Consider the following 26,464-nt stretch of genomic DNA (forward strand, 5'->3'; position numbering starts at 1 on the left):
ACTATACCGCTGGAGGAAACAGCCCGGGTTCAATGAGCCTTGGAATGTGACTAGGAAAGTGAAGCCTTTTGAAAGAGGTAATGTCGACGCTTTTTTAACAGAGCACCAAAAAAACGTCTTTTTTGAAGGACTGGGCAGTGAGCATTGTTGGTTCAGTGGTAGAATTCTCGCTTCCCATGCGGGAAGCTCTGGTTCGATTCCCAGCCAAAGCAGTGGCTTTTGCAGCGAGTGGCTCCATCACTTGCATCCCCTTGCAACTCGCAACTGAAAACCCACTGAAGCAAAACAGGTGTTAGCCAGGTCAGTACCCGGATGAGGGTGAGCTACAGGGAAAAACAAAGTTTCCAGCTGGAAACGGTGTTAATGGTGCCGGTGGGGGGGCGCTCACCCTGAGGTCTGTGCGGGTCCCAATCCCCCAGCATAGTGACGGAGACGCTGTGTTGTAAAAGGGCGCTGTCTCTTGGATGAGATGTAAAACCGAGGTCACAGCGCTCTGTGGTCATTCAAAATGACCACCAAAACCTTTGACAAAAGCTCTTGGTAATTGATGGTCTTCAATAATGCTTCTCCTTTAGGTACATTTTAAATCAGCTGAAAAATGCTGTGAAATGGGGGGTCACTTCACGCCAGTGTAGGATTTGGGTTACAAGAACTATAAAACTGCACGAGAAAGCCCGTACACTGAATTACACGGCTTTCAATTCAAAGGAGGGCAAAAGAAATTCCCTGAGTTCGATTTTTTGCAGCACAGAGAGGATTGCTGTCGTGAGGCTGGTTAGCTCAGTTGGTTAGAACTAATAACACCAAGGTTGTGGGTTCGAGTCCTGTACGGGCCAGGTCCTTTTCTCCTCTCTTACAAAAGCTGTTAGGTTCCTTTCCGTGGTGAGATGGGTTGTCATGCAATGCTGCTACATAGTGCCGACAGACAATTAAATGACAAAAATGAAGAGAGTTAAAGCAGCTGGAAAGGTTTTCTTACAACTTTTGAGCTGACACAGTTTTGGAAAATGTTTTCTTCACGCTGCACTGTACCACATAGGCAGCCAAGAGTCTCCAAAACAAAACAGAATTGACAGTCATATAATGTCCATTAACCCCGGTTTTAAACACAGCATCATGTCTGCCATCATAAGAATATGAGTCCAATATTTTAGAATATAGTCAGAATGTCTTCTAACCTTACCTGTGGTGTCTTTAATCCCTATTGCTCAATGCATGGTGTACGTACTGCATACATGTGTCTTGAGAATGAGGAATGGGCCCCTAAGACATTTACCTGTTTCACAAATGATCGGATTTTACTAGAGATTCTGTTTGGGATTCAGATGTGCATTCGGACAGCAATTCCTTTCAAGAAATGATACGTTCTGGATGAGGTCAAAGGTGCTGGAACACTGTATTTAGGATGTGTTTGCAGTGATTGTGTCTCCTGCTTCAACGCAGTGATATATAGATGTGCTCCTGTAATTTATTGGTACATGCCCAGGGCAGTAAGTAGTCTGAGGATTTATTTCCAGAAGGCATAGAGCAGTGAAACAGTGAAGTAGTGCAGCACACTGGATCATTATATTATTAGAATCTATTCTACTTAAATTATTACATTATACACAACTTGAGCTCTCAGCACCGTACTGAGCCCAGGTGTTTTTCTAAAGCTGTCAGGTGCAGTTCATTTACATGAAGGAAATCTCTTACTGGGTACGATTACAATGCAGTAAGTAGCACAGGCTACTTAGGGAGTAGGCTGATGTGTTTAAAAACAACCAGCGCCAGGCAGGAGTCAAACCTCCAAACTCCTAATCCATAGTCAGACAAGTTATCCATTGCACCACTGGCCCTGGTGTGACACTGCAGGACTGTAACCCAGTGAGCTTAGCACTGCAACTAGTAAAATATTACCCCCGGTCCATTCTTTTCCAAAAGTGAGAAACACCTGTTTTCTACATTTTGTCTGTTTTAAAACCATATCTCTTTAAACCAAACCAAGAGTTTGTCTTTTGCACTGATATTCTGATTCATTTCGATTTCAAAGAAAAAAAAAACATTACCTTCCAAAGCATCATAAAATTGTCCCTTCCTCCAGACTCTACTTCTCTCTTGTAGTAGTACAGCAGACCTTTCCAGGTGAGCAGATCACAGAGTCCGAAATGAGCTTCCTCCATCAAGCAAAGTACCTGAACATGACTCTGTCATCATAAAAGCGCCCCTGTAATAAAGAAATTAAATCCGAAATCAAGAGGGCAGTTGCCTACTGAAGTTCAAGAAGTCATAAATTTTAACCTAGCAACACATTAAAGGCTGCATCTATACAAGTACGATTCTAGAAATGCTCACCAGATTACGTTTTAAGAAAGAACTGCGCCTCCGGTTCCGCCGAGATCTTAACTCGGATGGCAGGATTCAGAGTCTGGAGTGTGGAATGATGGCGCATGGAGGGTCCACATACTGTGGATCCCTCAGTGATCTTCCGCGTGTTCAAACCGCCAGCGTGTGACTCCCCTGTCCCCCTGACCTCATTGCTCTGCTCTCGCCTCTCTGCAGCTGAGCCCGACTCATGGTAAAGTGGAAAAAAATATGCCCTCAACGTGAGATTTACTCTGGAGTGAGGATAGTTGTTACCTTCTTATCGTTAAAACGGATGTATGTGATGTGGCGACTAGTTTCTTCTCCATTAGCAGGCTTAAGGTTAAAGAAAAAAACATTGCTGACTTCTTTTTTTTTTGCCAGCCGTGAGCGCTGATTAGCGAGGTTTGTATTTCATGTTTTGCAAGTTGCATCCATTTTAAGAAAAACAAGTCGTTCAAGACAGGAAATGAATACTTGCATTTAATTAAGTCTAGACGTATGCGGTTGTCCATAATGACCAGTTCTGTTCGAGAACACAGAACAAAAAAAGGCACCGCTGGGATTCGGACCCAGGATTTTCTGTTTACTAGACAGGCGCTTTAACCAACTAAGCCACGGCACCCCAGGAGTGCTGTCCTTTTGCAGCCACTTGGACACACCACTCAGACACATCTGCATTCGGTGTGTGCTCCGCCTGCTCGCTGAGCAAGTTGCCACCTTTACATACAATAGCAACATCGACACCAAGAGAAAGGATGACAAATGGCTTTTATCTGGAACTTTTCATGTCCAAGGAGCTCAATGTGCTTTCTGTGTACAACAGGGCCACTGAACTCCACACTGGCCACTGAACCACAGCAGTGGCTTGCTGGCTTGACATCTCCCAAGGAAAATGTTGAAATCGCATGTGGAACAGGAAAATGACCCTCGAGTATGAGGGAAAAAAAAGAAAAAGATCAACTGGAGTGCGCCAACCCATGTCAGGACAGCCCAGTTTCGTTGACGAGTTGGCCGAGTGGTTAAGGCGATGGACTGCTAATCCGTTGTGCTCCACACACATGGGGTTGAATCCCATCCTTGTCGCTCTCCATGTCTGACACGTGTGCCTGTGCGCCTTTGGCCCTCCTGTTGTTTGCTCCGGTACTAGAGCCGTACATTTCCTAGCGGTGGCTGAACATGGTATAGTAGGCTAATGTCAGTATCGAGCAGTGACAGTAACAGTATTTACGTGCCGCTGCTCCCAAGTGGCTCTGGTTTGAGACTGTGTTTTCACTTACTTGCAACGCAAACGGAGAAAGCGATTTTTGACAGTCTCTCGAGAGACTGCGCTAGGTGTTTAGGGATAGACTTTGTCAGTTCCCCCTGGGATGATGGCCTCTCAATTAGTTTGTGATTCCTCTAGACGTTTATACACTAGAAGCCTGCTTCATGGCTTAAATCCAAGCTAAGGAAACGAGTTAGAGGTCTGATGCAGAACTGCGAATTCAATGAACGGGAACACTACAGTACATTGCACTGTGTGTGTTAGGAAAGCTGCCCCCTTCTGTCCCTTGTCGACCGAACAGAGCACTGTAAAGGATACCGCCAAGAAACTTAAGGATGCTGGTTGGAATCCAGCTCCAAAGAAGCCCCTTTGGGTGTTATGTCATCAAAAAGTAAGAACAGCGAATCTCCCTTTGATCAAAAGTGCAACAGAGCTGTTTTCCATGGAGCAGGTTTCAGACCCGTAGACCTGTTTTATTTGTAGGACAGGGCGCATTCCCAAACGCGAATCTCCTGTTTTAGAAGTGCTTTGGGCGGTGTAGCGGCGAGGCTTATTTATAAGAAAGAATTAAGTGTTTCTGAGCTTTCCCAAATTAGGCCTCATCTCTCTGTTCATCTTTGTGGTGCAGCAACAGAGAAACTATTCATGCGATATTCGTTTTACAAACGGGTTTTTTTTTTTAATATGGGTCACACACATGCCACAGCAACAAAACATCTCTAGAGATGAGGCTATAGATCACCTTTCCATCCTGCAGGTTTTCCTCCCAAAGCCTACGGCACCAACGGCGACCCCTGCTGGCCGGGAGAGCAAAAGCCTACAGCACCTGGTATTCCCAGGCAGTCTCCCATCCAAGTACTAACCAGGCCCGACGCTGCTTAGCTTCCGAGATCAGACGAGATCGGGCGTGTTCAGGGTGGTGTGGCCGTAAGCGAAAGCCCTGGCGCCTGACTCGCTACTTGAAGCTGTGTGTGGCGGGGGTTCCGTGCCCCCCGAGCGGGACTGAAGGATCGTTCGTGTGCAACTCTTTGGAAAGGAGCTGCTTTCCAAATCGCATTGCGTGCCTGGATGTTGGCGAATGCGCTCCCTTGTGTTGGCTCGTCCCGCACTGGAGGAGGACAAACAATCTGCACGGAGGAGCACCAGGCAAGTCTTCACCAGACAAAAACCTCCAGTGCACAGCACTCTGGAAACATTTCGGGGCTTTCGCGTGTTTATTTCAGCACGTAAAGCGCACCGGTCCAACACGTTGGCCGGGCGCGCGGCGCCTCCGCCCTCTTGTGGCCTTGCGGCGTCAGAGCAAGAGGCTCCTTCTCGCTGCCCTTCCGCTGTGTTGCAGGGCCCCGAGAGGGAACCCGGAGCGTGCACTTTGTGGGGGGCGGGGGACCGCGTTCGCGCTCTGCCCCCGGTCTCTTGCGCGAGTACTAAATCTCACGGACAGGGGGGCCTCGTCATTGATTGTTACAGGTGAGACGGGGATTAGGAGGAGACCCCGACTGATGGGTAAAGGGGAGCACTAACACCAGAGGGACACCCCCGGCGTCTCTTTTTGAGAGACGCCCTGGGGTTTCCTAATGGCCAAGGAGGGTCGGGACCTCGGTTTGACGCCTCCCCCGAAGGACGGCGCCTGTTTGTGCAGCAGAGTGTCGCCATCAGGAGGCTGGGGCGTAAGAGAGCCACACAGCCCGCAGGGTGAGCGCTCCCTACTGGTCCCAGTCACACCTCTTGCAGGAGCAGCAGCAACCGGAGCTTTTCCGGGGTGGAATCTCCCATCCGGGTGCCGGCCAGGCTCACACCTGCTGGGCTGCCCCGGGGGTGAGCCCAGTCGAGAGTCGCAGGGCCAGATCTAGTCACCGGGGAGAAACGATACAAGTGAAGGATTGCTCGGCTCTCGGCACTTGAAAAGACCGACAAATGTCTCGTTCCCGCCGGAGCTGAATGTACCCGCATGTGTGGTGTCGTCTTCTTCCCCCGCCCCGCTGTGTTTGCTGTATTGTCTCTGAAGCCGGCCCCCCCGAGACGAGACGGGCTGTTCCTGTGCCCCAATTAACACTTTACAGGTGCCATTCCCCGGCATTGTGGCCATTGTCGGTGCTCACACGCGATAAGATAAGGCGGAGGAGAGCGGGGCATGCCCAGCGGCAGACATTCAAGGAGGGGGTAGGGCGAGGTGAGGTGAGGTGCGACACGCCGGAGCCCCGACGCAGCTAATGCGGAGCACTTCTTGGACTGGCATCGAAAGGACGTGTGCGCACGGAGCGAGCCTTCCCTGCTGCGGAGCGCGGGATCTTTCTCCCCCCCTCCCGCTGCAGGAGTTGTGTGCACTGCAGCGGTGCCGAGAGAAAAGCACAGAAGGCAGCAGGCTCTGGAGAGCAGGTAAGAGACGGAGCCTTGTGGGCAGGCGAGCAGGCCCGTTTTTTGGAAATTGTTGAAAAGGTTTGTTCGGTGTGTGGCAGGCGCACGTCGCGAGCTTGCGTGGCGATCTGCCGGTCTGGAGTTATGCAAATGAGGCCGAATTGCATCCCGGGACATGCTGCGAATGCGCAACGGCGACTGCAGATGTGTAGGAAACGGCGCGCTCGTTTTCTCGTTTTGCCCACACTTTTGAGTGTTAGTGTGGCGTGTGAGTGTGTGAAAGAGTGGGCCCAGCAGGAGGCGGTGGCGTGCGGGGCGAGGAGGTGGCCTAGGCTGTGCGATTTGTGCTGTGGGTGCGGGCCGCTTGCAGGGGCCTGTTTAACTCATACTTACCTGGCAGGGGAGATACCTTGATCAAGAAGGAGGTTCACCCAGGGCGAGGCTCGGCCATTGCACTCCGGCTGTGCTGACCCCTGCGAATTCCCCAAATGTGGGAATCTCGACTGCATAATTTCTGGTAGTGGGGGACTGCGTTCGCGCTCTCCCCTGATGTGCTTGGTCCAAAATCAGATACGGGAGGGTTAGGACACCACGAGCTGCGTGGCTGCGGAAGGATCCCGGTTCGACAGGAGTGGACGCCGCTGCTGGTTCTCGCTGGCTTTTAGTTAGGGGTCCGGAGAAGCATCTCAAGCTAGTTCCACTACTCCTTCCGGACGTTCATTCTCTTTTCAAAGTCAGTCGTTTTGCTGTAGTCTGCGTTCTTTAGGCTGATTATCGAGGTTAGCCTTTATTTGGTCATGGGGGGCCTCGGTACTGTATGCTGAGTCTAAAGACAGTTTCACCCGTTTTCTGATTGCTCGGTTCTGTACCAGTGCAGACATGTCAAACAGTGAATGGCTGTACCTCTATTGTATCCGTGCTCAATGAATGAAATCGGTAACAAATGAATATATGTCTAGTTATACGAAAAACGAGTGGTTTATCGACTCATCTTCATTTGCAGATTTAGAGGCAGCTTCGATATTCGTTTTACAGACGGGTTTTTTTTTTTTGAATATGGGTCACACACATGCCACAGCAACAAAACATCTCTAGAGATGAGGCTATAGATCACCTTTCCATCCTGCAGGTTTTCCTCCCAAAGCCTACGGCACCAACGGCGACCCCTGCTGGCCGGGAGAGCAAAAGCTTACAGCACCTGGTATTCCCAGGCGGACTCCCATCCAAGTACTAACCAGGCCCGACCCTGCTTAGCTTCCGAGATCAGACGAGATCAGGCTTGTTCAGGGTGGTGTGGCCGTAAGCGAAAGCCCCGGCGCCTGACTCGCTACTTGAAGCTGTGTGTGGCGGGGGCTCCGTGCCCCCCGAGCGGGACTGAAGGATCGTTCGTGTGCAACTCTTTGGAAAGGAGCTGCTTTCCAAATCGCATTGCGTGCCTGGATGTTGGCGAATGCGCTCCCTTGTGTTGGCTCGTCCCGCACTGGAGGAGCACCAGGCAAGTCTTCACCAGACAAAAACCTCCAGTGCACAGCACTCTGGAAACATTTCGGGGCTTTCGCGTGTTTATTTCAGCACGTAAAGCGCACCGGTCCAACACGTCGGCCGGGCGCGCGGCGCCTCCGCCCTCTTGTGGCCTTGCGGCGTCAGAGCAAGAGGCTCCTTCTCGCTGCCCTTCCGCTGTGTTGCAGGGCCCCGAGAGGGAACCCGGAGCGCGCACTTTGTGAGGGGCGGGGGACCGCGTTCGCGCTCTTCCCCCGGTCTCTTGCGCGAGTACTAAATCTCACGGACAGGGGGGCCTCGTCATTGATTGTTACAGGTGAGACGGGGATTAGGAGGAGACCCCGACTGATGGGTAAAGGGGAGCACTAACACCAGAGGGACACCCCCGGCGTCTCTTTTTGAGAGACGCCCTGGGGTTTCCTAATGCCCAAGGAGGGTCGGGACCTCGGTTTGACGCCTCCCCCGAAGGACGGCGCCTGTTTGTGCAGCAGAGTGTCGCCATCAGGAGGCTGGGGCGTAAGAGAGCCACACAGCCCGCAGGGTGAACGCTCCCTACTGGTCCCAGTCACACCTCTTGCAGGAGCAGCAGCAACCGGAGCTTTTCCCGGGGTGGAATCTCCCATCCGGGTGCCGGCCAGGCTCACACCTGCTGGGCTGCCCCGGGGGTGAGCCCAGTCGAGAGTCGCAGGGCCAGATCTAGTCACCGGGGAGAAACGATACAAGTGAAGGATTGCTCGGCTCTCGGCACTTGAAAAGACCGACAAATGTCTCGTTCCCGCCGGAGCTGAATGTACCCGCATGTGTGGTGTCGTCTTCTTCCCCCGCCCCGCTGTGTTTGCTGTATTGTCTCTGAAGCCGCCCCCCCCAAGACGAGACGGGCTGTTCCTGTGCCCCAATTAACACTTTACAGGTGCCATTCCCCGGCATTGTGGCCATTGTCGGTGCTCACACGCGATAAGATAAGGCGGAGGAGAGCAGGGCATGCCCAGCGGCAGACATTCAAGGAGGGGGCAGTGCGAGGTGAGGTGAGGTGCGACACGCCGGAGCCCCGACGCAGCTAATGCGGAGCACTTGTTGGACTGGCATCGAAAGGACGTGTGCGCACGGAGCGAGCCTTCCCTGCGGCTCGCTCCGTACCCTAAAGGTACCAAAAGTCCACTAGTATAAGCATTAAGTCACTGTCACTGTCACCCCTGTTACAATGTGATTGCTACATATCTTCATTTCTTTGGTTTTTATCCAGTGTGTTGAAGTATTTCACAACACTACCTGTAGCCCGTCTGGAAATAAATCCTCATTCTGATTATTGACCTGGGCATGTACCAATAAATCACTGAGCATATATATATATCACTGTGTTGAAGCTAGAGACCTTTATGTAATATTATGATGCTAAAATGTCATTTTCACATATATTAATGTAATAAATGATTGCTTATGCTTTATAAACAAATCTAATTAAAATAAAAGCTTACGTTTTGTATTTATCTTGTACCATAGAACATGATTTTCTTTGTATTTCAAGCCCATAAAGTGTCCAAATGACGCACTACATGATATAAGGAAGATTATCACATGCATATCGGTATTATCTTTCTTATGAAAATGCATTCCTTTCATTACCTTTTACTTTTTAAAATGAACTCAAATTGTGTATAATGTAATAATTTAAGTAGAATAGATTCTAATAATATAATGATCCAGTGTGTTGCACTACTTCACTGCTTCACTGCTCTATGCCGTCTGGAAATAAATCCTCAGACTGCTTACTGCCCTGGGCTTGTACCAATAAATTACAGGAGCACATCTATATATCACTGCGTTGAAGCAGGAGACACACAATCACTGCAAACACATCCTAAATACAGTGTTCCAGCACCTTTGACCTCATCCAGAACGTATCATTTCTTGAAAGGGATTGCTGTCCGAATGCACATCTGAATCCCAAACAGAATCTCTAGTAAAATACGATCATTTGTGAAACAGGTAAATGACCGTCTCAGGGGCCCATTCCTCATTCTCAAGACACATCTATGCAGTACGTACACCATGCATTGAGCAATAGGGATTAAAGACACCACAGGTAAGGTTAGAAGTCATTCTGACTATATTCTAAAATATTGGACTCATATTCTTATGATGGCAGTCACTTATGATAGTGACAGAGACGCTGTGTTGCAAAAGGGCGCTGTCTTTAGGATGAAATGTAAAACAGAGGTCACAGCGAGCTGAAAAACACGTTTTGAAAATTGTGCTTTTCCTGCCCCAGAAATTAAATGGGGGTGACCAAAGTTGCCCAAACGTGTTTATTTCTGCTGAAAAACCCGTTTTGACAACTTCTGCATAGTGGGGTTAAGGGCTGACTCAGTGGGCTCTAATGAGCCAGGCAGTTACATTGGGATTCCAAGGTTTGAAAAAACACGTTTATTTCGAGCTGAAAAACAAGTTTTGAAAAGTGTGCTTTTCCTGCCCCAGAAGTTAATTGGGGGTGACCAAAGTTGCCCAAACATGTTTATTTCTCTGTCACTATGCTGGGGCATTGGGACCCGCACAGACCTCAGGGTGAATGCCCCCCCGCCGGCACCATTAACACCGCTTCCAGCTGGAAGCTTTGTTTTTCCCTGTAGCTCACCCTTATCCGGGTACTGACCTGGCTCACACCTGCTTAGCTTCAGTGGGTTTTCAGTTGCGAGTTGCAAGGGGATGCAAGTGATGGAGCCGCTCGCTGCAAAAGCCGCTGCATTGGCCGGGAATCGAACCCGAGCCTCCCGCGTGGCAGGCGAGAATTCTACCACTGAACCACCAATGCTCAGTGCCTGGGCCTTCAAAAAAGACGCTTTTTTGGTGCTCTGTGCAAAACGCGTCGACATCTGCTTCCAGCTGCAAAATGCCATTCGTGGACGCTGAAGAACTTATTTCCAAGGCAGCGGGTACAAGCGATTGGGCGTTTTAAAACCACCAGGAACACCAAACAGGCGCGCTTCTTTGCTTGCGCCGAAACACAACGACAGGAGGTGGACAACGTAGTCGGCAGGATTCGAACCTCTTTCTGTCTATTATATACTAAATATTCTCGTCTGTCTCTTGTTTGTATAGAACTGAATGTCCCTGACAATGTACTGTTAGTTTTAATTGAAGAACGGCATTTGTGTTCAAATATATCAGACAAGTTTACGTAACTGCTCATGCGACACTCAGTTGTAATTAGTCAAGAAAAAAAGTCGAACAACAGCTGCGGGTTTGATTCTGAACGTATCAGATTGCAGCACCTTTTACTTCAATTGACAAATGATAGAGATTCGAAGAGAGATCCTTCAGACCAGCAAGCAAACCCACGGCTATTTCGGTTTTATATCTAGGCAACGTTGGTGTCTGCAATAGCATACATGAAAGCGTGATGCAATTTCTGTGGCTACATTTGTTGCACGTCATGCACAGTAAGAGTGTTTCTAACACCAAATAAAAAGTCAACAATTAGCGATCACGCCTTCTCCTCAGTTAACCCACTGAAACCCTTGCTGTTAACAGTTCTTTAATGCGTGCTTTACGAGCACCTACATATTGTGTCGGTTCTTTCAGTTTTATTCTTTAGGTTTTCAAAGGCATAAGTAGAACACCAGAGGTGCGAACGCAAGATGTGTGGTTATCTGAAGAACTCATTTCCATGGCAGCGGGGCCAAGCAATTCAGCGTTGTTATAGTACCAGGAAAGGAGAAGCAGCACTTCGCCTTTGCCGCGCAGGCACAAGGAGACGTGCGGCAGATGCCGTAGTCGGCAGGATTCGAACCTGCGCGGGGAGTCCCCAATGGATTTCAAGTCCATCGCCTTAACCACTCGGCCACGACTACAGCGAGTTTGCCATCGCCGCATTCCTCCTTTAATCTAACACGGCGTGCGACGTGGCTGCGGAAACCTTTTCAAAGTCGCTCTCCGTTAAAAAAAATAAATACCTTTGACAAAATACGTGCCGGCAGACAGACACGCCTCAGAGGGTTTAAGGCTGGCTTCACGTTCAAATGATAAAGTCTCCCCGTCCGGATGTCAAAATGCAGCTGAAAAGTATTGCATGTTCATGTGTATTGCATGTGAAAGTATTGCATAATTGTGTCTGAAAATGAGCAATGGGCACCTGAGAGACTCATCTGCCTGTTTCACAAATGATCATATTTGACTAGAGATTCTGTTTGGGATTCAGTTGTGCATTCTGACAGCAATCCCTTTCAAAAAATGATACATTCTGGATGAGGTCAAAGGTGCAGGAACACTGTATTTAGGATGTGTTTGCACTTATTCTGTGTCTCTAGCTTCAACACAGTGATATATATATATATGCTCAGTGATTTTTTGGTACATGCCCAGGGCAATAATCATTATGAGGATTTATTTCCAGATGTGCTAGGGGTAGTGTTGTGAAATACTTCAACACACTGGATTGCAGGTTTAGACCCCCTGCACTCTTACTCCTTAAAAACCTGAAGCGTCTGGCGTCTCGCCGACGTCGAAAGCCCCCCTCAGGCTGTACTCGTACTCGGCTAACTGCTGTGGAACCCTGCGTGAGCAGCCGCTGCGCCACGGTGACGGCTGGCGACCCACGGATGCCCCACTATCGGCCGGCTCCAGCCCCGGCTGGTCCTCTAGAGCCTCCCCACACGGCTCCTCCTCCCGGGTCGGTAGGGGGCCAGGCGGTCTCGGTGCAGGACCACCACTCTCCCCCGTGTTTGCAACCGGACATGGTAGCAGACCTCGCCCACCACCCAGAGTACCTCAGCGGGCCCCTCCCATGACGGCGCCAGCTTAGGGCTGAGGCATTTGCGGCGGCACGGGTTGTACACCCAAACAGAGTCCCCGGGCTGGAAGGCAGGCCCCCTGCAGTGCAGGTCGTAGTGCCGCTTCTACCGGACCCCCGCCTGTGTCAAGTGGGTCCGTGCAAAGCTGTGCACCTGCTGCATCTGCTGCCGCAGGTCCCACTCGTAGTCCGGTCCAGCCAGCGGTGCCGACCCGTCTCCGGGCAGCGGGCCGGAGACCAGGTCCACCGGGGTTCACATTTCCCGGCCCAGCATGAGCGAGGCCGGGGTGCACCCGGTGGATTCCTGGACCGCGGTCCGATACGCCCAGAGCGCAAGGGGGAGGTGGCGGTCCCAGTCCCGTTGGTGCCGGGACACCAGGGTGGCCAGCTGGGTGGTGAGGGTACGATTAAACCGCTCCACCAACCCGTTGCTCTGGGGATGCAGCGGTGTGGTCTGCGTTTTGTGATCCCCAGGCGCTGGCACACTCTGGCGAAGACCTGGGACTCGACGTTACGCCCCTGGTCACTATGTAACTCCTCCGGCACCCCCAGCCTGGCAAACATCCCCTCCAGCAGTGCATCGGCCACCATGGGGGCACTCTAGTCCGGTAGGGCGAAGGCCTCCAGCCACTTCATAAAATAATCCATGGCCACCAAGACGTAGAGGTTCCCGGCCTCGGTGCGCGGAAACGGGCCCAAAACGTCCACCCACACCCGCTCCATAGGAGCCCCCGCCTGGTGTTGTTGGAGGGGGGCCCGAGACCGCTCGGGGGGACCCTTCTGCGCCACGCACACTGCACACGTTCGGCAGTACCGCTCCACGTCCCGGTGGCAAAGACCCCAATAAAAATGGCCTCGGAGGCGCTGCAAGGTATTTTTACCGCCGAAGTGCCCCACGCCCGGCTGGCCATGCACTGCTCGGAGCACCGCCCCGCGGAGCGACCAAGGCAACATCAGCTGCCACCGTACCTCGCCACTGGAGGGTACCCGCCACCCCCGGCACAGCACCCCGTCCTTTACCTCCAAGGCCTCCCACAGGATGCACAGGGCCTTGACAGACTTTGGGTGTGGGGCGAGCTTCTCTCGCTTAGGCCGCACTCCGGCTACCACTCCCAGCATGCCCAGCGGTACTACGAGTGCCTGGGGGCGCTTCCTCCTCACCACCAGGCGAGGGCGTTACAATACATAGAATATGCATGTAAAACGAACAGATCTTATCGAGAGGGTTATCAGAATACAAAAGGTATATATTCAGTCAGTTACAAAGTGTTACACATATCAAGAGGACATACGTTCAGTATATCATTCATTTAGACCATTTCATAAATGAACCTGGTTATAACTTCTACATTAGATACTGAAAACAAGTACATAACTCTTAGGAATTAAATTGATATCAACTGGTTGGGATAACAATTGAATTCTCGAGCAGTAATGCAGTGAAGTTGAATACTCATCCAATCTCTGGGGATTCAGATCTCCTGCGGGCACAAAGAAACAGTTGCAGGCTTGTTGTTGTCCAATCCACGCTCTCTGTCTAGGTGCCAGGCTGTGCTGTGCGGGTTGCGACGGTGCGCTGCTGATGCTCACTGACCGGCTAGTTAGTGTTGGCTTTAACTAGCAAAGTTTGTGCACAGGAGAAAAGATGACTGTGGGTCCCAGCAAGTCAAGAAGAAGACCGGTTCGTTCCTGATGAAGAGCTAGTTCTGAATAGTGATTCAACTGTCCACAGTTCCGACCTGTTCACGAGGCCTGCTGCTGGTGCTAACCTCGGGTGGATCCTCTGGTTATTCTCTGGCAACCTCCGCTCTAGACCCTTAGAACAAAGGAAAGTTCTGGCACTCGGACACACTGGCCGTTCCGTGGTTGTCCGGGCTGAGTCTCAGGATGGTCAGGAGGCGCGCTGTGAGAATGTCCTGCCCTTGAGAGCCTTCTGCTCCTGGGCTGTCCTGCCCTGGAATTCTCCTTTGAATTCCCTTTAGAAAACTCCACAGAATTCTCTACTGAATTCCCACTGAATCTCTCAGGCTCTCTGTGTTGCCTGTTTTTACCTGGAGGAACTTCAGCTCGTTGATTGGCTGAAAGTTCCATGGGCATCAGAGTCCCACGTGGGTTACTCGGCCCTACCAGTCCCTGATTGGTTGATCAAGGTGAGATATGAGTCACTTACTCCTGACACTTAGGAATGCAGTCCAGATGTCCATCTGGCACTCCCTAGACAGATAGGCACCAATGGATGACCATTGATCATGATAGCCAGGCTTAGCTAAGTGCATCCCCCTTTGGGAGCTGTCCCTTATCAAGGGAAACCTTAAATCAGCCTGCATGAATAGTTTCTCTGTGGCTGCACCACAGAGATGAACAGAGAGATAAGGTCTAATTTGGGAAAGCTCAGAAACACTTAATTCTTTCTTATTAATAAGCATCGCCGCTACACCGCCCAAAGCACTTCTAAAACAGGAGATTCGCGTTTGGGAATGCGCCCTGGCCTACAAATAAAACAGGTCTACGGGTCTGAAACCTCCTCCACGGAAAACAGCTCTGTTGCACTTTTGATCAAAGGGAGATTCGCTGTTCTTACTTTTTGATGACATAACACCCAAAGGGGCTTCTTTGGAGCTGGATTCCAACCAGCATCCTTATGTTTCTTGGCAGTATCCTTTACAGTCCTCTGTTCGGTCGACAAGGGACTGAAGGGGGCAGCTTTCCTCACACATACAGTGCAATGTACTGTAGTGTTCCCGTTCATCGAATTCGCAGTTCTGCATCAGACCTCTAACTCGTTTCCTTAGCTTGGATTTAAGCCACGAAGCAGGCTTCTACTGTATAAACGTCTAGGGGAATCACAAACTATTTGAGAGGCCATCATCCCAGGGGGAACTGACAAAGTCTATCCCTAAACACCTAGCGCAGTCTCTCGAGAGACTGTCAAAAATCGCTTTCTCCGTTTGCGTTGCAAGTAAGTGAAAACGCGGTCTCAACCCAGAGCCACTTGGCAGCAGCGGCACGTAAATACTGTCACTGCTCGATACCAACGTTAGCCTACTATACCATGTTCAGCCACCGCTAGAAAATGTACGGCTCTAGAACCGGAGCAAACAACAGGATGGCCAACGTCAAACATGGAGAGCGACAAGAAAGGGATTTGAACCAATGCGTGCAGAGCACAATGGATCAGCAGTCCATCTCCTTAACCACTCGGCCACCTCGTCGAGGAAGCTAGGCTGTCCGGATATGGCTTGGCGCACTCCAGATGATCTTTTTCTTTTTTTTCCCTCGTACTCGAGGGTCATTTTCCTGTTCCACATGCGATTTCAACATTTTCCTTGGGAGATGTCAAGCCAGCAAGCCACTGCTGTGGTTCAGTGGCCAGTGTGCAGTTCAGTGGCCCTGTTGTACACAGAAAGCACATTGAGCTCCTTGGACATGAAAAGTTCCAGATAAAAGCCATTTGTCATCCTTTCTCTTGGTGTCGATGTTGCTATTGTATGTAAAGGTGGCAACTTGCTCCGCGAGCAGGCGGAGCAAGTTGCAATGCAGATGTGTCTGAGTGGTGTGTCCAAGTGGCTGCAAAAGGACAGTGCTCCCGGGGTGCCGTGGCTTAGTTGGTTAAAGCACTTGTCTAGTAAACAGGAGACCCTGGGTCTGAATCCCAGTGGTGCCTTTTTTGTTCCGTCTTCTCGAACAGAACGGGTCATTATGGACAACCGCCTACGGCTAGACTTAATTAAATGCAAGTATTCATTTCCTGTCTTTAACGCGACTTTTTTTTCATAAAATGGATTCAACTTGCAAAACATGAAATACAAACCTTGCTAATCAGCGCTAGCGGCTGGCAAAAAAAAAAGAAGTCAGCAATGTTTTTTTTTCTTTAACCTTAACCCTGCTAATGGAGAAGAGTTAAACGGCCGAGTCTAGGCAGCTTAAACGGTGCGCACGTCGGGTACTTTGCTGAAAGGTTGGTAAATCACGCTCAACCCAGTCCTTTATCTTTTAAAGAGGATACAAAATTGAACCTAGTCACCACATCACATACATCCTGTTCAATGATAAAAAGGTAACATCTATCCTCGCTCCAGAGTAAATCTCACGTTGAGGGCATATTTTTTTTCACTTAAACCGTGAGTCGGGCTCGGCTGCACAGAGGACAGAGCAGAGCAATGAGGTCACGGGGACAGGGGAGTCACACGCTGGCGGTTTGAATACGCGGAAGATCACTGAGGGATCCACAGTATATGGACCCTCTGTGCGCCATCAGTCCGCACTTCGGACTCTGAATCCTTTCCCCGGAGTAAATCTGTTACATTGAAAGAATGCTTCTCGCAGGTTAAAAGAGGGACCCTTGTTAATTGGAGAAATATATGATTTCGAATGAATTCTGTATGCTTTAAAAGACAGCTATACACAGAAAACATGCAGGACACTGGTCATGATGTTTCCCGAGCCGAAACACTCTTTTCAAACTGTCAAAGGTTTGCTTTGCGAACGCTGCAGGACATCGCACACTCTCTTTTGAACGGGGACAAACGATTTCTTAGGGGGCGCAGTAAGTACAGACGTTTAAAAAGCTCCACTCATGCCGACGATGCAGCATGAAGAAGCGCAACCTAACGTTTGACAGACATAAGCCGGGGGCCGCTACGAGCAATACGAAATCAAACTGACAGCACACGGCGTTTCGCGCTGACTCAAAAGTGATCTCAACAGACGCTGTTCTCTGCATAACGCTGAAAGAGCTAAAGAGCGTTTCTGTTGAGACGTAACAAGCTCGTTTTTTTCTACCATGATGTCACCATGACAAAATCTGTCTTTAAACACCTTACTCAGTCTCTGACGAGACTGTCAAAAATTGCTTTCGCCGATTGTATTGCAAACCGGTGGAAGCGGGTTATTGGGAAAAGTTTTCAACTAGCAAGAATCGCGCCTCGGCTAAACCTCACAGACTACGATACTGCCACTGCGCAAAGCTGACGGTTGCCAGGCAACCGCGGGGATCCTATGGAAATCGTTATCGATCGTCTCATGGCATGTCGTTGCTGTAACGCTTCATATTTGTCGTCTTCTTCTTCTTCTAGCTTGAGGTTTTGAAGAATTTCATGACAGACAAGGGCTCCGTCGGGAACAAAGGGCGTTGTGAGAAAACCGTTGCTTATTTTCAGCAGCAGAAATACAACCCTTTAAATACAAGATGACAGAACAATGACGAAGGGCATGCCGGGAGGAACTCATGCACTACAGAGGAAAGGGGGCGGGCACGTACAGTTCACATTCAAGCCACAAGTACTCTTCTCGGATGTTGCACAAACAAATCCTAACGTCATGAAAGCGTGATGCAATTTCTGTGGCTACATTTGTTGCACGTCATGCACAGTAAGAGTGTTTCTAACACCAAATAAAAAGTCAACAATTAGCGATCACGCCTTCTCCTCAGTTAACCCACTGAAACCCTTGCTGTTAACAGTTCTTTACTGCGTGCTTTACGAGCACCTACATATCATGTCGGTTCTTTCAGCTTTATTCATTAGGTTTTCAAAGGCATAAGTAGAGCACCAGAGGTGCGAACGCAAAATGTGTGGTTATCTGAAGAATTGATTTCCATGGCAGCGGGGCCAAGCGATTTAGCATTTCTATAGTACCAGGAAAGGAGAAGCGACACTTCGCCTTTGTCGCGCAGGCACAAGGCGACATGCGGCAGACGCCGTAGTCGGCAGGATTCGAACCTGCGCAGGGAGTCCCCAACGGATTTCGAGTCCATCGCCTTAACCACTCGGCCACGACTACAGCGAGCTCGCCGCCGCCGCATTCCTCCTATAATCTAACACGGAGTGCGAGGTGGCTGCGGAAACTTTTTCAAAGTCGCTCTCCGTTAAAAAAAAAAAATACCTTTCACAAAATACGTGCCGGCAGACAGACACGCCTCAGAGGGTTTAAGGCTGGCTTCACGTTCAAATGCTAAAGTCTCCCCGTCCGGATGTCAAAATGCAACTTTGGCAGACAGAAAAAACATCAACAAACCACAAATGTGGACAAGGATTTTACAAGCTGCACCACACTGCACTTTCAAAAGCATTTACATTCCTATTAGACGCAGGAATTTCCTTTGATTTGCGCGCTTACGAACGCCATGGAAAACGAAACAAAACAAAAGCCCTCAGCTCCTGCACTTGATTATAATGCCATTACGTGTCGAAGCAGTAATTTACGTCATCCTACCACTGCAACACGGGGAATAGAGGGAAATGAGCACACGCTACGAATCGTCTCAATCACTCCCTAGAGTCGTTAGGCGCATTGAAGGGTGCACCCCCATCATTAATCGTTGCGCCTCTGTGAAAGGAAAGCTCTTGGGCAGTCTTTGAAACAGCTCGGATGAAACACTTGATTGCTTCCATGTGCACCTGGAGCCCATTTCTTATTTTCACTTCACGCCGCCCAAAGCATTTCTAAAACAGGAGATTCGCATTTGGGAATGTGCCCTGCCCTACAAATAAAACAGGTCTACGGGTCTGAAACCTGCTCCACGGAAAACAGTTCTGTTGCGCTTTTGATCAAATGGAGATTCGCTGTTCTACTTTTTGATGACATAACACCCAAAGGGGCTTCATTGGAGCTGGGATGGGATTTGAACCCATGCGTGCAGAGCACAATGGATTAGCAGTCCATCGCCTTAACCACTCGGCCACCTCATCGACAAAAGTGGGCCGTCCGGACATGGGTTGGCGCGCTCCAGATGATCTTTTTCTTTTTTTTCCCTCGTACTCGAGGGTCATTTTCCTGTTCCACATGCGATTTCAACATTTTCCTTGGGAGATGTCAAGCCAGCAAGCCACTGCTGTGGTTCAATGGCCAGTGTGGAGATCAGTGGCCCTGTTGTACACAGAAAGCACATTGAGCTCCTTGGACATGAAAAGTTCCAGATAAAAGCCATTTGTCACCCTTTCTCTTGGTGTTGATGTTGCTATTGTATGTAAAGGTGGCAACTTGCTCAGCGAGCCGGCGGAGCACACACCGAATGCAGATGTGTCTGAGTGGTGTTTCCAAGTGGCTGCAAAAGGACAGCGCTCCTGGGGCGCCGTGGCTTAGTTGCTTAAAGCGCCTGCCTAGTAAACAGGAGACCCTGGCTCTGAATCCCAGCTGTGCCTTTTTTGTTCTTCTCGAACAGAACTGGTCATTATGGACAACCGCCTACGGCTAGACTTAATTAAATGCAAGCATTCATTTCCTGTCTTTAACGCGACTTGTTTTTCTTAAAATGGATGCAACTTGCAAAACATGAAATACAAATCTTGCTAATCTGCGCTCGCGGCTGGCAAAAAAAAAAAAGAAGTCAGCAATGTTTTTTTCTTTAACCTTAACCCTGCTAATGGAGAAGAGTTAAACGACCGAGTCTATGCAGCTTAAACGGTCCGCACGTCGGGTTCTTAGCTGAAAGGGTGGTAAATCACACTCACCCCAGTCCTTAATCTTTTAAAGAGGATACAAAATTGAACCTAGTCGCCACATCACATACATCCTGTTCAACGATAAATAGGTAACATCTGTAGTGTGCTCTCTGAAGGCACTAGTTCTGTAGGATTTGGGATTTACTGGGACAATTATTCATTGTAGCAGTAAATCACAAAATGATTCTTTTAATGGCTTTAGAATCCAACCTTGCGATATAACTCAAACAACGCACACACACAGGTACTAATACATGAGGATACATTTATTAATACATAGAATATGCATGTAAACCTAACAGATCTTATCGAGAGGGTTATCAGAATACAAAAGGTATATATTCAGTCAGTTACAAAGAGTTACATATATCAAGAGGACATACGTTCAGTATATCATTCATTTAGACCGTTTCGTAAATGAACTTGGTTATAACTTCTACACTAGATACTCAAAACAAGTACATAACTCTTAGGAATTAAATTGATATCAAATGGTTGGGATAACAATTGAATTCTCGAGCTGTCATGCAGTGAAGTTGAATACTCATCCAATCTCTGGGGATTCAGATCTCCTGCGGGCACAAAGAAGCAGTTGCAGGCTTGTTGCTGTCTAATCCGCGCTCTCTGGCTCTATGCCAGGCTTTGCTGTTCAGCTTGCGACGGTGCTCTGGTGATGCTGACCTTGGGGTTGTAGACCACTTGGATGAGGCTCTCTCTTGGAATCTTGCAGACCTTTAGGCGCCAATGGATGACCATTGATCATGATAGCCAGGCTTAGCTAAGTGCATCCCCATTTGGGAGCTGTACCTTATCAAAAGAAAACATCTTTAAATCAGTCTGCATGAATAGCTTCTCTGTGACTGCACCACAGAGATGAAGAGGGAGATGGGGCCTCATTTGGGAAAGCACAGCAACACTTAATTCTGTCTTATTAATAAGCCTCGCCGCTACAGTACGTACAGTTATAATTCAATCTGAATTAAAAACTACATGTCCCAGTTACCATGGTGGTGCTTGTGATCATTGTGTTTAACCAACGAAACAGGGCGAAAAATCAGTCACATGACTTTGTGGCTGAGTTTAGAAAGCTTAATGTATCAGCAAGACAGCAAAGACATTTTTTCAAGAAAGTTTAGCCTTTGTCACTAATGAAACCGCTAAATAAAGACATAAATATGGAAATTGACAATTAATTGACTTTTATATTTCTAAATATCACAACATGTTCGAATCCAAGTCATTTTTAATAACAATGGGTAAACTGGGTAAACTATCACAAAGCTTTAAAAAACTTAACATTTTTATTATCAACAAATTGTAAATACGATGTTTACATTGGCATTATTAATTTTTCACTTGAGTATATGGAGGATTGTGAGAGCAGACCCCCCCTCTTAGGCTACATTTTTAATAAGAAATGGAGGCTGTATGCGTTACAATATAAACATTTACTGTCAAACTTTAAATCAACAGTTGATTTAAAGACAATCTGTCAAAGTGCAATGAAACACAATATTGTTGTTGTTGTTGTTGTTATTGTTGTTTTTATGCTGTAAAGCGTTTTGAGAAGCCACCTTTAAAGGCGCTATATAAAGGCGCTGATTCTTATGGAATGTGTTTTCTTTCTTCTTTTTTTTTCAGCATAGAATAAACCTGTTACAGTACTTGATTCTTATGGATGCCCGGTTCCGCCGGGGATTCAAAATAAAACATGGAATCACGTGTCTAAGGAAATAGCATTATAACTATATCCATGCACAAACAGTAGCATGTTACATTATTAATTTGGGTGTCTCCTCTTGCCAGAAAGCGCTAAATTGCATTTTGAGTGCGGTTTTTGACTTTTTTTAAAATACAACCCATACATAAGCTGATACTGTTTAGACTTTTAATTATTTTAAACTGTATTACAGCAGCACAATGTGCTTTTTCACGAAACCTAGAGTACTGAAATGTCTTGCGTTGTACAGCTTTTCAGCTAAATATATTTATCGCTTACACCTGACACTTGATGTGCCCGACAAAAACCAGTTGAACAGCTCTGTTGGAGGTTTGCAGATCAGATCAGATTCCCTTCCCCCCACAGAAAGACAGACTTATTAGTCGCTATTCACTGCGACAGCAGCTCCAATTTCAGGCGTAAGCGATAGATCCCAGTTTAGCCGATCTTGTACAGCATGTTCCAGTTTACTCTTATTAACCATATTAATTTTAAGTGCTTAATGCCATTTTTTGACCACGCACGAATATTCTTATGTCCATACCTTTTCAAGGGAATCAGTGTGAATTGTAATACTAATTAAATAACCGCGGGCACTTTCCACCCCCTCTGACAGCAGGAACATAACCCATTCTCAGCTCAGCAGCTCATTACAATATAGGGTGTTCAAATCTTTTGCTGCCTCAAAAAGCTTTAGAGAACTTAACATTTCTATTATCAACAAATTGTAAATACCACGTTTACATTGGCATTACTAATTTTTCACTTGAGTGTATGGAGGATTGTCAGCTGTCACTGAGAGCAGTTAATTAAATGTATTTTTTGATTCACAATCAGACAAATGCAACATAAATTGTTATCTTTGTCTTCTAAGTATATTAATAAACTTTCAGCATAGCTTTCTCCTAGTTTAGATTAATTTTTCTTGGGATTTTGGGATCAAACGTGGAAAGATTAGATTAGTAATCGTTTTTATTTTTTAAATACATTTTAGAAAAGTGTAATCTATACTTAAAAGCTGTATAAAAGCTGTATAAAAGACACTCGATATTAATGGAGTTTAGTTGATACTTTTTAAACTTTTAATTATTTTAAATTGTATTACAGCATTGTACACATGCTTAAAAGAGAAGAAAACGCAAGCCTTCTTCAGGTGTGAGGGCATTCTGCTCAGAATGAAACACTAAAATGTAATGTAGGCTCTGAATGGGTTCAATTATGATTTGGGCTTGATTAAGGTCGCTGCCTTTCATCCAAAATCCTGCTTGAATCCTTCTAAACTAAAAATTAGACATGAGCAGGGGCTCTGGTGAAATTTCTCTTTTTTTAATTTCTCTTTTTTTCTTGGAAAAATATCTTACCCGCTGCAATCCGGGCACAGAAGGATTAAAAGAAGCCAGACAGGCAGGGGGAAGAGTGAGTTCTAGATAAAGAGGTATCCAGGTAACAGTGAAGGTAACAGCCGCAGACGTGGCCTACTTAGCCCGCCAGGGTTACCCTACTCTTCCGGAGGAGGCCCACCGGGAAATAGCGCTCCAGGCGTTCCTGGCCCCGGCGCCGACTGAGGTGCAGTGCCACGTGATGCTGGCCGCACTGGTCCCCTTGGAGCAGGCCCTGGCTCTGGCTGAGCACACTGTTGCCGTATTCGAGGAGACCGGTGGGCACCAACGGAGGGGCGCACGGGGAATCAGATGGGGAGGAGGAGACGCCCAGCGCGACGATGTTGGGGGAGCGACGACGGCTGGTCATCTGCCACTGCTGTGGGGAGAGGGGACACATCGCAGGCAACATGAAATTGTCAGGGACATTCAGCTATATACAAAGAAGAGACAGACAAAGTAATAATTCTATATTAACGTGGCCTACATATTGACGCAATGATCAAACTAACTGACATGTTCTGATTCAGATCCCCTGCAGTTCATAATAATTAGAACAATAGCAATGCTGAGTCCTCCCCACCCTACTGAGCACAAATTCAGCTGCTCTCCAGTTCTGTTCTGCATGCAATTTTCACAGCAAGATACTTGTGTTTCCTACTATTTTTATCAGGTTTAAAATATCATCTCCTTAAAACAGAAAAAGTGTTGATGTGTCGTGCTGAAATTCCGATTGATTTTGAATTCAAAGAAAAAAGGTTTTCTTCCAAAACACCATGAAATTGTCACATCTTGCAGACAATAAGTGTATTCCATGTTGAAAAGAGAAGAAAGAAAACCATGGAGCCTTTTACAGGTGTGAGACTTCTTCAGGTGTGAGAAGACCTCACAGTCGAAACGCTGTGTTTCCGTTCTTCTCTTTTCAGCATGCAATAAACCTATTACTTGTTCCTTTGCAGCCGAGGCATGCTGACGTAGCTACCCAGCTGAACATCTTGCAGACTCTACAGTACTTCTCTCCTGTAGAAGTAAAGCAGGGCTTGCTGGGTGAGCTTTTGCTCCGGTAAATTAGGTCACGTGTCATGTTAAATCACTTCTTCTAAACACAACATTTGCTGGTGCTAGCTTTCCCCATGAAAAGAGACATTTCCCTTACAGTACATGACATATCGTTTTTATTCTATCAATAAGTATAGAAATTAAACAAAAGAAAAAATGGTGTCGCCAAAGAATGCACAGCTCTGTCGCCTTGGGGAGGTGTCAAGGGCATTGAGCTCCTTGGACATGAAAAGTGCCCGATAAATGCCATTTCTCATCATTTCTCTTGGCGTCAGTTCTGCTATTAAATGGGACGGAGGCAACGGGCTCAGAGAGCAGGTTAAGTGCACACCGAACGCAGATGTGTCCAAGTGTCTGTAAAAGCGCGGTGCTCCGCTGGCGCTGTTCCCTAGTGGCTTAAAGTGCCCGCCTAGTCAGCAGGCGATCCTGGGTCTGAATACCAGCGGTGCCTCTCTCCGTGTCTTGTTGTGCCGAATGTCTCATTTCAGACAAACATGTACAGCTTGGTTCAGTTTAATGCAAGAATTCATTTCCTTTCTGGAATAACTTGTTTTTGAAGAAATCCATACAGCTTGTGAAAGATGAAATCCATTTCTTGGTTGTCAGTGGAAAAAGATTGCCGGCTGCAAGAAGCGCAAGTGATTGTTTTCTTTGACCAGAAACCTGCAAATGTAGGGAGTACAAGCGGCCGTCAGTCTCTGTGGCGCAATCGGTTAGCGCGTTAGGCTGTTAACCGAAAGGTTGGGGGTTCAAGCCTACCCAGGGCCGCATGTCTCAGTTTTTCCAATGTAAACATCATCACCGCTAAAGAAGATGGCGCAGAAGGCTCCACAGTCGAAACGTTGTGCTTCTTTTCTTCTCTTTTCAGCATGGAGTAAACCTTTGCTTGATCCTTTGCAGCCTACGCATGCTGACACAGCTGCCTTTCTCTTAACGCGCCTCAATCATTATTCACCAAAACCATCAGCAGAATGTGTCGCCTTTGTGGTGATGTCACTCCTCTGCTTCACAAATGTCCTTAGTGACGGACCATTTCTTTCTGCCATTTTTCCGGAGCGGTTATTGATTGCTCCATCATTTCCCTCATACTTTCCATCCCTAGATTGAAAAAAAAAAACAGAAACAGGCTGACAGGACGACAATCAAATTGCAAAAACTCATCAAAGCACTCGATAGAGTATTTGAATCCACAAGTAGCTCTGAGCAACTTTGTCCTGGCTTGCATGAAAGTCGGAAAATGTCAAAAAGAAAAAGATGGTGGCTTTTTCATATCTGTTCTTTTATTTTTAGTTCGTTGGCTCTTCTGTCCATTGTCCTCCTGCCTGGCTCTTGACCTGTGACTGTCTGAACGCACACATTAGACTTTCAGGCGGGGGATTTGTCCTGAGCCTCTGTGAAAGACCCACCCACCCCCATAAATCACTGCTCTAGAAACACATGAATGCAAAACTAAACCACAGCTTAAAGAGGAGCTCCAACTCAGTGCCATACTAATGTAAACGAAGTAATACTAAGACATGTTCTTATGGATTTGTCTTACCTTGAGATATGTAATTGGATTTCAGGATTAACTTCCTCATTCAATCATGTGGTGATTCTTTGCCTGGTCAGTACCTGGGTGGGAGACCTCCAGCAAACAATTAAGCTTGCTGCTGGAAGTGGTGTTAAGAGACTCTTAGGATCTTCCAGAGGTGTCTGTCCAATAGCACTAGTTGCCTTAGAGCTGGCTCAAACATTGCTCAAGAGTCTACCTTTCACAGATGCGCAAAGATGAATGATGGGGGTGCACGCTTCAAGGAGCCTTCCAGCTGTAGGGACCGATTAGAGACGATCCGTAGCATGTGTTCGTTTCCATATACGCCCCGTGTCTCAACGGTAGGACAGAGTCAAATACTGCCTCGACACGTAACAGCGTTATATTAAACCGCAGGACTTGAGGGCTGTTTTGTTTGAATGTTCAAGGCATTGGTAAGAGCGTAGGTCAAGGGCCATTGGTGCATCTCCTGTAACTGGAGTAAAAATGCTATTCAAAGTGCAGTGACTAAAATCGTCGTCCACATGTCTCCGTTGTTGATTGCTTTCTGTCTAAGAACGTTCTGTTTTCATGTCCGAACGGGGAGATTTTATCATTCCAACTTGAAGCCACCCTTAAGTCCTCTGAGGTGTGTGTGTGTGTGCTTGCACGTATGGCGTAAAAGGTTTCTTAAACGGAGAGCGAACTTGAAAAAAGTTGCCTCAGCTGCCGCCGCCACCTCGCACTCCCTGTTCGATTGTAGCAAGAAGGCAGCGGCCGCGGCGCTCGCTGTAGTCGTGGCCGAGTGGTTAAGGTGACGGACTTGAAATCCGTTGGGGTCTCCCCGCGCAGGTTCAAATCCTGCCGACTACGGCGTCCTTTGCATTTGGTTGCGTGCGTGCGTGTAAAAGGACCAGCGCCGTTTCGTTTTCGCTGGGACCTTTAACACTCTAAATCGCCTGGACCCGCAGCCTGTGAAATCGATTCTTCAGCACCCACGATGGACGCTTTGCCGCTGGAAACAGAGAACGATGCTTTTCTGCAACGAGCTTTCCAGCTGAATTTTCTCGGCAGCTCCGTACTGAACCTGTTCTCCATTG

The 26,464-nt window shown here is 47.8% G+C and overlaps 8 non-coding genes across 8 annotated transcripts; 2 read left to right on the forward strand and 6 right to left on the reverse strand.

Annotated features, from left to right (window-relative positions):
• Window positions 1-4,424: 4,424 nt before the first annotated feature.
• Window positions 4,425-4,543, reverse strand: LOC148631349 (5S ribosomal RNA). Its single transcript, XR_015934787.1, has one exon. It is a non-coding gene; the product is annotated as a 5S ribosomal RNA (ribosomal RNA).
• A 1,807-nt stretch (window positions 4,544-6,350) lies between these two features.
• Window positions 6,351-6,514, forward strand: LOC148631350 (U1 spliceosomal RNA). Its single transcript, XR_015934797.1, has one exon. It is a non-coding gene; the product is annotated as a U1 spliceosomal RNA (small nuclear RNA).
• A 637-nt stretch (window positions 6,515-7,151) lies between these two features.
• On the reverse strand, window positions 7,152-7,270 carry LOC148631351 (5S ribosomal RNA). Its single transcript, XR_015934783.1, has one exon. It is a non-coding gene; the product is annotated as a 5S ribosomal RNA (ribosomal RNA).
• A 2,933-nt stretch (window positions 7,271-10,203) lies between these two features.
• trnag-gcc (transfer RNA glycine (anticodon GCC)) lies at window positions 10,204-10,274 on the reverse strand. Its single transcript has one exon. It is a non-coding gene; the product is annotated as a tRNA-Gly (tRNA).
• Window positions 10,275-11,231: 957 nt separating this feature from the next.
• On the reverse strand, window positions 11,232-11,313 carry trnas-uga (transfer RNA serine (anticodon UGA)). The gene has a single exon. It is a non-coding gene; the product is annotated as a tRNA-Ser (tRNA).
• A 5,765-nt stretch (window positions 11,314-17,078) lies between these two features.
• On the reverse strand, window positions 17,079-17,220 carry LOC148631354 (U4 spliceosomal RNA). The gene has a single exon (XR_015934815.1). It is a non-coding gene; the product is annotated as a U4 spliceosomal RNA (small nuclear RNA).
• A 730-nt stretch (window positions 17,221-17,950) lies between these two features.
• trnas-cga (transfer RNA serine (anticodon CGA)) lies at window positions 17,951-18,032 on the reverse strand. Its single transcript has one exon. It is a non-coding gene; the product is annotated as a tRNA-Ser (tRNA).
• Window positions 18,033-26,155: 8,123 nt separating this feature from the next.
• On the forward strand, window positions 26,156-26,237 carry trnas-uga (transfer RNA serine (anticodon UGA)). The gene has a single exon. It is a non-coding gene; the product is annotated as a tRNA-Ser (tRNA).
• Window positions 26,238-26,464: the final 227 nt, after the last annotated feature.

The sequence above is a fragment of the Lepisosteus platostomus genome, unplaced genomic scaffold, assembly GCF_059453375.1.
Source record: "Lepisosteus platostomus isolate fLepPlt1 unplaced genomic scaffold, fLepPlt1.hap1 Scaffold_78_H1, whole genome shotgun sequence".
Lineage (NCBI taxonomy): Eukaryota > Metazoa > Chordata > Actinopteri > Semionotiformes > Lepisosteidae > Lepisosteus > Lepisosteus platostomus.